The sequence below is a fragment of the Lithobates pipiens genome, unplaced genomic scaffold, assembly GCF_037356315.1.
Source record: "Lithobates pipiens isolate NorthernLeopardFrog02 unplaced genomic scaffold, aLitPip1_a1.2 Scaffold_101, whole genome shotgun sequence".
NCBI lineage: Eukaryota > Metazoa > Chordata > Amphibia > Anura > Ranidae > Lithobates > Lithobates pipiens.
In genome coordinates, this window is record NW_027507688.1 from 201921 (window position 1) to 214298 (window position 12378).

Genomic DNA, 12378 nt, shown 5'->3' on the forward strand with positions numbered 1-12378 from the left:
GGCACAGGAATGTGTACATTGCGGCGCTCAAAGACCAGAGCCCGTAGCTCCAGTCCATAGTCGGACTAGGGTAATACAAGTAAATAATCCAAATGCGGGTCAAGCAGGACAGCCACCTACAGTGACCCGACAAGTCGTTCTGAGGACATGGACACCTTGGTCGGCTGACACTCTTATGGCATTAATACAGAATGCTCCTGATCCCGTAGCAAAACCTGCCGCATTCTGTAGATTCGTGACACAATTACTAGACACACATGAAGCAACTTGGCAAGATGGGGAAGATTTGTGTAGACATAAAATGACACTAACGATGTTTAATCAATTTATGAATGAAATTGCTCCACATAGACCACAAGGGGATCCAGCGGCAGATCCGCCAGGAGTACACCCCCGTCATATAGACTCTAGACCCCTGTTTATTGCTCAGTTACGAGAATTTTGCCAAGGGAAACAGCAGGAAAGGGGTTCGACAGCGCCCATAAAACAGGCCCCAGGTCAGACTGTTACAGAATTTTACCTCAACATGGAAAGCATGATGGCTGACGAAGGTCTAGATTTAGCCTTACCCGTCACCATTAGGGCTTTCAATCGACAGTTTATGGAAGGACTAGTACCCCAAATAGGTGACAAACTGAAGGCATGTACTCCCGAATGGAGAGCCATACGGGACAGAGGAACATTGTTGCAGAAAGCACAAGGCATAGAGGCTGATTTAGCAGAAACTAAACCCAGAAGGACACCGGGAGTTAACACTGTTGCCCGGGTCAATGAAGGAGGGAATTCCTCCCGTAAACCTCTTACCTGTTATTACTGCAACAAGGTGGGACATATAAAAAGAGACTGTAGGAAAAGAATAAAAGACGAACAGGAAGGAAACACGGACAGAGACACGAGGGACTACAGACAGAGGCGTACCAATGATAGGGACGATCCGACCGCATGACTTGCCCCAGTCCTAGCTGAATCAGAGAACAAAATGCTCCACATGTTGATGAAGGTGGAAGGTAAACATATTCCTTGTTTGGTTGACACAGGAGCGTCACGCAGTCTGTTGTCTGATTCAGTAGTCCCTCCACACATGACGTCCCGTGACACCATACCCATAAGTGGTTATGACGGACTCCTGACTGATGCCCCACTGACTAAACCTTAAAAGGTAAAAATAGGAGAATGGCTACCGCCTGACACTTGTGTATTGTTGCAATATGTAGATGACCTATTGTTATGTTGTCCGGATAACGATACTTGTTTAAAAGCCACTCTCTCATTGTTACAATTCCTGGCTGAAAAAGGGTGCAAGGTGAATAGAACTAAGTTACAGGTATGTCAGAAAAAGGTTGTCTTTTTGGGCCACTGTATATCCCAGGGTACTCGACATCTCACTGAAGACCGAGTCCAGGCCATAAGACAAATGAATATCCCACGCAACTTTAAGCAACTTCGTATGTTTCTGGGAATGGTATCATATTGTAGACAATGGATACCACATGCCAGTTCTCTGATGCAGCCATTATATGATTGCTTGAAAATAGTACCCTATGTACTCACAGAAGCAGGTCATGAATCTTTTAGCACCTTAAAAAGGTTACTAATTTCGGCACCTGCGATCGGGATCCCTGACTATACCAAAACATTTCATTTGTACATTGCTGAAATCACGGGACACGCAACAGGGGTGTTGACACAACAACACATCAAACAAAGGCCGGTAGCATACTTCTCGGCGGCTCTCGATCCTGTCTCTAGAGGATCACCGTCCTGTGTACGAGCAGTTGCAGCAGTGTCAATTATCATTGACAAATCCTCAGAAATTGTCTTAGACAATCCTGTAGTGGTACATACCACACATGACATACACGCCATCTTATCACAGTTCCAACCAAAACACATATCAATGGCAAGGCAGCTGCGTCTACAATGCACTTTGCTCCTACCTCCCAATGTTACCTTTCAGCGATGCACTTCTTTTAACTTAGCACAGCTTTTACCATTACAGACAGATTTGACAGGGGGGAGTAATGATGATAATGGTGTAGACACAGCACAAGATACTCAGGATTCTGACACACTTTCGTTCCAGGACATAACATCTGATGAACACGATTGTTTTCAACTTATGGAACAAGAAACCACGGGGTTCCCACATGTCACAGACATACCCATTGCAAATGCAGAACACACACTGTACATAGATGGTAGTAGATTTGCCGATGACAAAGGTAAATATCACACAGGCTATGCTGTGGTAACGGACACACAGGTAATTGAGGCAAAGTCATTACCAGCACACATGTCGGCACAAGAAGCGGAACTAACCGCTCTAGAGAAAGCCCTAGAACACTTGGAGGGACAAGAAGGGAACATTTACACTGATTCCGCATACGCCTACGGTGTTGCACATGATTATGGCCACATATGGAAAGCTAGAGGTTACCTTACAGCAGCAGGCACACCTGTTAAACATGGTGAAGGAATCAAAAGAGTCCTGAACAATCTTCAAAAGGTTATAAGAGTAGCCATCATGAAGATAGCGGCACACACGAGCGCAAAAACAACTGAGGCAAAAGGAAACGCATTTGCAGATTTAACTGCAAAGAAGGCAGCTCTAGGGGAAGTAAGCCCTGAGACCTTAGCCACGGTACAGGTGAGTATGCCCGAAACCACATGGCAGCAGCTAATGGAACTACAGGAACAAGCAGGGGCTATTGAGAAGGACCGTTGGGTTAAAGAGGGAGCTGCACCAGGCCTTGACAATGTATGGAGAGAAGGAGACAAAATATGTCTACCCGGTTCTCTATACCCAGCAATGGCAGCGGCTGTTCACTTACCCACTCATGTCAGCTCCAATTCTATGTATAGGATTGTAAGCCAAGGATGGCTAGCCCCTGGATTCAGTAGTACTGCAAGGAACTACTGTGCTGCATGCCAAATCTGTCTGATTAATAACCCAGGACAGAGAGTGAAAACCCCACGTAAACATCAGGTCCGGGCCCAATATCCCTTTCAGAGACTGCAGATTGACTACATACAAATGCCTAAGAGCGGCCCCTTTGAATTTGTTCTCGTGTGCATCTGCCTATTTTTCAGGCTGGTCCGAAAGTTATCCTGTGAAATCAGCTACGGCAAAAGCCACCGCCAAGAAACTGATTACTGAGCTGATACCTAGGTTTGGTCTCCCAGAAACAATAGAATCAGATAGGGGGACACATTTCACGGGAGAAATAATGCAAAATGTGATGGCAATGTTAGGGGTTCAACAAAGTTTTCATACTCCTTACCACCCACAGAGTTCAGGATCAGTAGAAAGAGTAAATGGTACAATCAAGCTGAAAATACAAAAAGCTATGCAAGAGTTAAACAAACCATGGCCTGAGTGCCTAGCTTTAGCTTTGTTCTCTATTAGGTACACCCCAACAGGAAAAACAGGGTTATCCCCATATGAAATACTGTTTGGAAGTGCACCTAGATTAGGTTTATATTTTCCTCAAAGTATGCAATTACAATGTGATAGTTTAACTACGTATGTAATACAGTTGCAACAGCGTCTGACTAAAATCCACAAGAGTGTGTATTCTTCTCTTCCAGACCCTAATTCTGTCACAGGTACTCATGATCTACAACCAGGAGACTATGTGTATGTAAAGAAACATACCAGAAAGACACTGGAACCAAGGTTTGAAGGTCCTTTCCAGGTGCTATTGATTACAGCAACCTCAGTGAAATTGGAAGGGAAACCTACCTGGATCCACGCTTCTCATTGTAAAAAGGAGCCAGTTGGCAAATGACAACATGTATCTTTTTATTGTTTCAGTAATCCTGGCTAATAGTTTGGTTACCTCACAGAATAAAATACACAAGGATGAAGGATTTTCTAAAAAAATGTTATTACTGAAGTTTAAATATGCTTATGCCCAGAAGTCAGGATATGAGAAATGTTGGATTTGTAGCAAATTACACCCCAGCACAGCAAGTATACCACTGATGGCAGTTCCTATAAACTATACTGACCTTGCTAACAGTAGCATTAACAATTAGAATTACATGAATTAGCAATTGAAAGTATGAGTGCAGCACTGACAGGACTCTGTGAAACTACTGAGGACTATGAGTGCTGTACTTGGATACATAACACCAGTATTGAGGTACCTGATTATTATGACATCATTGCACAACATCGTGAAGGCCCGAAATATTGGTCGCGACTGGGATCCGTTTGGTGGAACTTTTAGTTTCTCAGGGTTATTCTCTTGGGTTAAGAAGGCAGCAATGACAATTATAGTGGTGCTCTTATTCGTATTTTTCTTTTATGCATGCTTTAAGTTGTTTATGTGCTTTTGCAAGAAAGCCAAGGTAAATGATGCGGAAAAGATGGAACTTTTGTGAAGATAGGTAGATTTAGTTTCTTGACATCACCCATCTGTCAGAAAAGCCACTCTTCCTGAATTTTAGATGTTGGTACTGTCCAGGGGGATGGGTGTATACCCCTCTGACAACTCGCGGTCAGGGAGAGTACTCTGGATATAGGCTGACTAGAACTTGTTCAGGTGGACCCAGGGCAAGAGGGAGGGGTGATGTCAAAGGGGGAAATGTAAGGATTAAGGTATATGTTGAAACAAAATGGTTGACCTTATGTCTTATATTTTTCTATCCTTCTCTGTAAAATCCACATTCGTCATCTTTTGTCACGTACTCATCAAGAAGAGGCCGCATCAGCCCTAAAAAGCAGTCTACGCCCAGAAGATTGTCTTATCAGCTGATAACACCCGGAGAATTGTCTTTACTTTGAAAATGTTGTTTTTTTTACATTTGCTGATGTTTGCCCTTTTCTGTCTATAAAAGATGTAATAAACAAGCCTCAGAGCCACAGTCAGTCAGAGACAGTTAGAGTTAACGACGGACTTCTGAGCAGAAATACTGAATACTTCTGTGTCTCTTTGCTCAGATAAGAACTCTAACTAACAATTGGGAAACGGTAACATAACCTGACAAATAGGTGACTTGTTGAGGTCACACCTAACAATATAATTTTAACATATAATTTTAAAGAACAGTTTTTGTGGGTAAGAGGCATAGGGGAGGAGTGTGGATGGTATAAAAGTGGGAAGTATGTGCAGGTGAGGGAGAGGAATGTGGAGGGTCTAACAGTGGGCCCTATGTACATGAGAGGAGTGCAGAGGGTATGGCAGAAGGCACTATGTACAGGAGAGGAGTGTGAAGGGTAAGACAGTGGGCAGTATGCACAGCAGAGGAGTGTAGAGGGTATGACATTGGGCACTATATAGAAGACTTCTCTATATAGAGAAGAGTGTGGAGGGTATGACAGTGGGCACTATATACAGGAGAGTAGGACAGTAAGCAGTAATTACAGGAGAGGAGTGTGGAGGGAGGGTATGAAGGTGGGCACTATGTATAGGAGAGGAGTATGGAGGGTATGACAGTTAGTAGTATGTACAGGAGTGGAGGGTATGACAGTGGGCACTATGTATATGAGGAGTATGGAGGGTATGATAGTGAGTAGTATGTACAGGAGAGGAGTGTGGAGGGTATGACAGTGGGCACTATGTATAGGAGAGAAGTGTTGGAGGTATGGCAGTGGGCACTATGTATAGGAGAGGAGTGTGGAGGGTATGACAGTGAGTAGTATGTACAGGAGAGGAGTATGGAGGGTATAGCAGTGGGCACTATGTATAGGAGAGGAGTATGGAGGGTATGGAGGTGGGCACTATGTAAAGGAGAGGAGTATGGAGGGTATGGCGGTGGGCACTGTATACAGTGGTGTGAAAAAGTGTTTGCCCCCTTCCTCATTTCCTGTTCCTTTGCATGTTTGTCACACTTAAGTGTTTCGGAACATCAAACCAATTTAAACAATAGTCAAGGACAACACAAGTAAACACAAAATGCAATTTGTAAATGAAGGTGTTTATTATTAAAGGTGAAAAAAAATCCAAACCATCATGGCCCTGTGTGAAAAAGTGATTGCCCCCTAAACCTAATAACTGGTTGGGCCACCCTTAGCAGCAACAACTGCAACCAAGCGTTTGCGATAACGTGCAATGAGGCTTTTACAGCGTCCTGGAGGAATTTTGGCCCACTCATCTTTGCAGAATTGTCCTAATTCAGTTACATTAGAGGGTTTTGGAGCATGAACGGCCTTTTTAAGGTCATACCACAACATCTCAATAGGATTCAGGTCAGGACTTTGGCTAGGCCACTCCAAAGTCTTCATTTTGTTTTTCTTCAGCCATTCGGTGGTGGACTTGCTGGTGTGTTTAGGATCATTGTCCTGCTGCAGAACCCAAGTTGGTTTCAGCTTGAGTACACGAACAGATGGTCGGACATTCTCCTTCAGGATCTCTTGGTAGACAGCAGAATTCATAGTTCCTTTTATCACGGCAAGTCTTCCAGGTCCTGAAGCAGCAAAACAGCCCCAGACCATCACACTACCACCACCATATTTTACTGTTGGTATAATGTTCTTTTTATGAAATGCAGTGTTCCTTCTACGCCAGATATACTTGGACACACACCTTCCAAAGAGTTCCACTTTTGTCTCATCGCTCCACAGAATGTTGTCCCAAAAGTCTTGGGGATCATCAAGATGTGTTGTGGAGAAATTGAGACGAGCTTTGATGTTCTTTTTGCTCAGCAGTGGTTTTCTCCTTGGAACTCTGCCATGCAGGCCATTTTTGCCCAGTCTTTTCCTGATGGTGGAGGCATGAACGCTGACCTTAACTGAGGCAAGTGAGGCCTGCAGTTCCTTGGACGTTGTTGTGGGGTCTTTTGTGACCTCTTGGATGAGTCGTCGCTGCGCTCTTGGGGTAATTTTGGGCGGCCGGCCACTCCTGGGAAGGTTCACCACTGTTCCATGTCTTCGCCATTTGTGGATAATGGCTCTCACTGTGGTTCGCTGGATTCCCAAAGCTTTGGAAATGGCTTTATAACCCTTTCCAGACTGATAGATCTCAATTACTTTCTCTCTCAATTGTTCCTGAATTTCTTTGGGTCTCGGCATGATGTGTAGCTTTTAGGCCCGGTTCACACCGCTGCGGGGGGAGATCCGGATGTGATTCGCACAGCAAATCACATCTGATCTCCGTAGCGCTGCGAGTTCAGCCATACAGATAGTATGGCTGAACTCGCAGCGCTCCCGCAGCGAACTCGCACGGGACCCTTTTTTGGGTCCGCAACAGAATCGGATCGCATGGGGGTTCACACCATGCGATCCGATTCCTGTGCGAGTCGGCAGATCGCACTGCGATATGCCGACGGATCTGGGGGTGTCATTAACATAACATTGACACCCCCAGCCGTCCGCATAGGGCAGTGTGAACTGCCGGCGGGAGGTGAGCGATGCGGGAAAATGCCGCGGATTCGCAGCGTTCCCGCATCGCTATAGTGTGAACCCGGCCTTAAGGATCTTCTGGTGGACCTTACTGTGTCAAGCAGCTCCTATTTAAGTGATGCCTTGATTGTGAACAGGTGTGGCAATAATCAGGCCTGGGTGTGGCTAGAGAAATTGAACTCAGGTGTGGACAACCACAGTTATAGTATGTTTTAACAAGGGGGGCAATCACTTTTTCACACAGGGCCATGATGGTTTGGATTTTTTTTCACACAGGGCCATGATGGTTTGGATTTTTTTTCACACAGGGCCATGATGGTTTGGATTTTTTTTCACCTTTAATAATAAACACCTTCATTTACAAATTGCATTTTGTGTTTACTTGTGTTGTCCTTGACTATTGTTTAAATTGGTTTGATGTTCCGAAACACTTAAGTGTGACAAACATGCAAAGGAACAGGAAATGAGGAAGGGGGCAAACACTTTTTCACACCACTGTAGGTGAGGAGTATGAAGGGTATGACAGCGGGCACTATGTACAGGTGAGGAGTGTGTAGGATATGACAGCGGGCGTTATGTATAGGAGAGAAGTGTGGAGAGTATGACAGTGAGCTGTATGTACAGGAGAGAAGTGTGGAGAGTATGACAGTGGGCACTATGTATAGGAGAGAAGTGTGGAGAGTATGACAGTGGGCACTATGTATAGGAGAGAAGTGTGGAGAGTATGACAGTGAGCTGTATGTACAGGAGAGAAGTGTGGAGAGTATGACAGTGGGCACTATGTATAGGACAGAAGTGTGGAGAGTATGACAGTGGGCACTATGTATAGGAGAGAAGTGTGGAGAGTATGACAGTGGGCACTATGTATAGGAGAGAAGTGTGGAGAGTATGACAGTGGGCACTATGTATAGGAGAGAAGTGTGGAGAGTATGACAGTGGGCACTATGTATAGGAGAGAAGTGTGGAGAGTATGACAGTGGGCACTATGTATAGGAGAGGAGTGTGGAGAGTATGACAGTGGGCACTATGTATAGGAGAGAAGTGTGGAGAGTATGACAGTGGGCACTATGTATAGGAGAGGAGGATGAAGTAATCTGGGAAGGAAAAATGTAAAGGTTTGTGGAAGGATGATTAGGGACTGCGTAGTGGTTAAGCGGGCCATACATGGATTGAAATTACACCAATTAAGCAGAGACCAGCCATAGTCGATCTATGTACGGGCTAGCTGGTTTTACACAAGTCAACCTATTAAACGACCTGAGTACAACCAGCCTGTCAGGTTTTCCCCAAAACAATCAGTGCTGCCAGCTATAGTTAGCAACACTAATCATTGTATTCACTGGCAGAACACAATAACACTGCGGTAGAGATTGTCCCATTCACAGGTCAGCGGGTGAGAGGGTGTGTGGGGACAGGCTGGGGAGAGATACTAGTCAGTCCCTGGGTAGGCACTGGTTAGTATCAGAGCCAGATACACACAGGTTACATACGCCAAGATCATTAGAGCGAGAGCAATAATTCTAGCACTAGACCTCCTCTGTAACTCTAAACATGTAACCTGTAAAAAAATGTAAAGCATCGCTTAATACACAACAAAAAATCGTGATAACTTTAGTGGGTTTTTTTTATGAATGAAACATAAAAAGTTGCAAATACCACCATTTTATTCCATAGGGTCTCTGCTAAAACAATATATAATGCTTGAGGGTTCTGAGTAATTTTCTAGCATAAAAAAATGATGATTTTTACATGTAGGAGAGAAGTCTCAGAATGGGCCTGGTTGCCAAGGGGTTAATTATCATAAGTAATATACAAATAATTATTATAAGCTCTGTGAGTTCATCCTCTCCGTCTGCTGCAGAGTGTTCCAGCTTGTATTTATACTGCCGCTCTGTATGCAGCTTCTGACAGGCTGCGCAAGGAGCCCTGTATTTTAACCAGTGCTGGAGTGGGTCTTTAGCTACCTACCCCCCGAATATGATCGCCGAGCTACAATCCTCGAAGTCAATCTTCTTTTCTTTTTTTTTTTTTTGGGCAAATGGGCCTATCTTGAGAAAGGGGCCTGGAGCTGCAGCTCCAATAGCCCCTATGTTAATCCGGCCCTGCCAATGGGGAGGTCTCCACAGGGGTTTGGGGGTCTCTATCCTTTCCCTCTAGAACCTCTCTCTGGCACTATTTTTTTTTTCTAATCAAGTAATTTTTTTTTATTTCGTTTTCAAATTTACAACAAAAAGCAAAACTTCAAAACACACAAATCATTTGCACAAAACAACCCGACAACAAAACGATTCCCTGTCCATGTCAGATGGGTGACCTGTCCCTACGCTACCCACACGGGAAATGCGTGCCAAGCCTGAGAGCCAGGGCTAGAAATAGGCTCTGACTGACCCAAGATGGCTGCTAGAGTCACATGATGGGGCAGCAGCATCCAATCGGCTAGCTTTCCCAGTGACCCAGGAAACCATAGAAGAACCATGTTCCTCTTGACTTTCTCTCCCCTGCAATGCCTCTGCGGTTGAGCGCCACCTGCAGTGAAGAAAGTAGACTGCAGGCTGAACAGAATTACAAATATTGGATGGCAAATCATTTTTGCTGCTTCTAATTGTGAGGCTTAGAGGACTCAGTCTGAGACAGGAAGTGCCGTTCCTGGCGGGATCTCCAGGTGGGAATCTTTGAAAATGGATTCGCAAAACAATCTTTAGTTAAGAGAACTTTATACAGCAAGACGAAGAGAAAAACACAGCAAAGGGCAGATCTCCGCTCTCTATTCACAGCTGGAAATATGTAATATATTGATATACATCCATCACCTATTATATATTATTATTACTTCTATTCCTTGTTATATATATTGATACTTCTATCAGATATTATTTATTGTTTTTCTTTTTTTTTCTAAAGAGAAATTATTTATTGTTACTTCTATTTTATATTATATATTGTAACTTCCATCCCATATTATATACAGTATTGTTACTTCTATTCCTTATTATATATTGGTACTTCTATCAGATATTATTTATTGTTATTTCTATTATATATTGATAATTCCATCACATATTATATATTATTACATATATTCCAAATAATATATTGTTACTTAAATTAGGTATTATTTATTGTTTCTTCTATTATATATTATACTGTATATTGTTACTTCAATCCCATATATATTACATACAGTATTGTTTATTCTATCCCTTATTATATTATATTGATACTTCTATCAGATATTATTTTTTTTTATTTTTTTTTAAAGAGATATTTATTGTTACTTCTATTTTGTATTATATATTTTTACTTCCATCCCATATTATATACAGTATTGTTACTCCTATTCCTTATTATATATTGGTACTTCTATCAGATATTATTTATTGTTATTTCTATTATATATTGATAATTCCATCACATATTATATATTATTACATATATTCCAAATAATATATTGTTACTTAAATTAGGTATTATTTATTGTTTCTTCTATTATATATTATACTGTATATTGTTACTTCAATCCCATATATATTACATACAGTATTGTTTATTCTATCCCTTATTATATTATATTGATACTTCTATCAGATATTATTTTTTTTTATTTTTTTTTAAAGAGATATTTATTGTTACTTCTATTTTGTATTATATATTTTTACTTCTATCCCATATTATATACAGTATTGTTACTTTTATTCCTTATTATATATATTAATACTTCTATCAGATATTATTTATTGTTATTTCTATTATATATTGATAAATCCATCACATATTATATATTATTACATATATTCCAAATAATATATTGTTACTTAAATTAGGTATTATTTATTGTTTCTTCTATTATATATTATACTGTATATTGTTACTTCAATCCCATATATATTACATACAGTATTGTTTATTCTATCCCTTATTATATTATATTGATACTTCTATCAGATATTATTTTTTTTATTTTTTTTTAAAGAGATATTTATTGTTACTTCTATTTTGTATTATATATTTTTACTTCCATCCCATATTATATACAGTATTGTTACTCCTATTCCTTATTATATATTGGTACTTCTATCAGATATTATTTATTGTTATTTCTATTATATATTGATAATTCCATCACATATTATATATTATTACATATATTCCAAATAATATATTGTTACTTAAATTAGGTATTATTTATTGTTTCTTCTATTATATATTATACTGTATATTGTTACTTCAATCCCATATATATTACATACAGTATTGTTTATTCTATCCCTTATTATATTATATTGATACTTCTATCAGATATTATTTTTTTTTATTTTTTTTTAAAGAGATATTTATTGTTACTTCTATTTTGTATTATATATTTTTACTTCTATCCCATATTATATACAGTATTGTTACTTTTATTCCTTATTATATATATTAATACTTCTATCAGATATTATTTATTGTTATTTCTATTATATATTGATAATTCCATCACATATTATATATTATCACATATATTCCAAATTATATATTGTTACTTCAATTGGGTATTATTTATTGTTTTTTATATTATATATTATACTGTATATTGTTACTTTTATCACATTATATATTGATACTTTCATACCATATTATATATGGTTACTCCTATTCTGTGTCATATATTATTTCTTCCATCACATTATATATTATTACTTCCATTTCATAATATTTATTGTTACTTCCATTCTATATTAATGTAACCCGATAATCATTATTACTTATTATTCAGTAATTGTATTATTTTAGAATATTTTATATATTTTTTTATTTTTAATATTTTATTTGGAAAAAATATTTTTATTTTATAATAATTGTGATATTTGAAATGCAGGTACCTTCCCAGGATTTTGTACTAGGGGTGCACTGATATTTTTTTTTTATTGGTGAGTACTGATACTTTTGGTCAAATACTCTCCGATACTGAGTACTGATACTTTGCAGTGCGATTTGCATCCATACAAATGAATGGGCGCGAATTGCACTGCAAAAAAAAAAAAAATCGCATG

The 12378-nt window shown here is 40.0% G+C and overlaps 1 protein-coding gene across 2 annotated transcripts in view; it reads right to left on the bottom strand.

Moving 5' to 3' along the window:
- Positions 1 to 12378, bottom strand: part of LOC143958011 (TOG array regulator of axonemal microtubules protein 2-like) — a 75453-nt gene that overhangs the window by 50418 nt on the left and 12657 nt on the right. The gene's annotated exons all lie outside the window — the stretch shown is intronic.